We start from the raw sequence: 1,414 nt of genomic DNA on the forward strand, positions 1-1,414 counted from the left end.
TAGGATAGGATAGTAAATATAGTATGGTATGGTATGGTAAGGTAAGGTAAAGCAAAGATGATAATATAAGATAGTGTAGTGTAGTGTAGTATAGTAAATATAATAAAGTAAGTGGTATGTATAGGATAGGATAGGATAGGATAGGATAGTAAATATATAATAGGATAGGATAGTAAATATAATATAATATAGTATAGTATAGTATAGTATAGTATAATAAATATAGGATAGGATAGGATAGTAAATATAATATAGTATAGTACAGTACAGTATAGTAAGTACAGTACAGTACAGTACATTATAGTATAGTATAGTAAAGATAGTATAGTATAGTATAGTATAGTATAGTATAAGTACAGTACAGTATAGTATTTAGTATTTAGTATTTAGTATATTAAGTACAGTATATTATAGTTAGTATAGTATAGTAAATATAGGATAGGATAGGATAGTAAATATAGTATAGTAAATATAGTATGGTAAATATAGTATGGTTAATATGGTATGGTATGGTATGGTATGGTATGGTATGGTATGGTATGGTAAGGTAAAGTAAAGTAAAGTAAAGTAAAGTAAAGTAAAGATGATAATATAAGATAGTGTAGTGTAGTGTAGTGTATTATAGTAAATGTAATAAAGTAAATAGTATAGTATAGTATAGTATAGTATAGTATAGTATAGTATAGTATAGTATAGTATAGTATAGTATAGTATAGTATAGTATAGTATAGTATAGTTAGGATAGGATAGTACAGTAAATATAGGATAGGATAGGATAGGATAGGATAGTAAATAGTATAGTATAGTATAGTATAGTATAGTATAGTATAGTATAGTATAGTATAGTATAGTATAGTACAGTGTAGTATGGTTAGTATAGTTAGTACCGTATATGAAATATAGGATATGATAGGATAGTAAATATAGGATAGGATAGGATAGTAAATATAGTAAGTATGGTATGGTATGGTATGGTATGGTAAGGTACGGTAAAGTAAAGATGATAATATAAGATAGTGTAGTGTGGTGTGGTGTGGTGTAGTATAGTATAGTACAGTATAGTATGGTTAGTATAGTTAGTACTGTATATGAAATATAGGATAGGATAGGATAGTAAATATAGGATAGGATAGGATAGGATAGGATAGGATAGGATAGGATAGGATAGGATAGGATAGTAAATATAGTAAGTATGGTATGGTATGGTATGGTATGGTATGGTATGGTATGGTAAGGTAAGGTACGGTAAAGTAAAGATGATAATATAAGATAGTGTAGTGTAGTATAGTCAAAATAGTATAGTATAGTATAGTATAGCATAGTATAGTATAGTAAATATACAATAGAATAGGATAGGATAGGATAGTAAATATAGTATGGTATGGTAAGGTAAAGTAAAGATGATAATATAAGA

The sequence above is a fragment of the Podarcis muralis genome, chromosome W (genome assembly GCF_964188315.1).
Source record: "Podarcis muralis chromosome W, rPodMur119.hap1.1, whole genome shotgun sequence".
NCBI classification, from domain to species: domain Eukaryota; kingdom Metazoa; phylum Chordata; class Lepidosauria; order Squamata; family Lacertidae; genus Podarcis; species Podarcis muralis.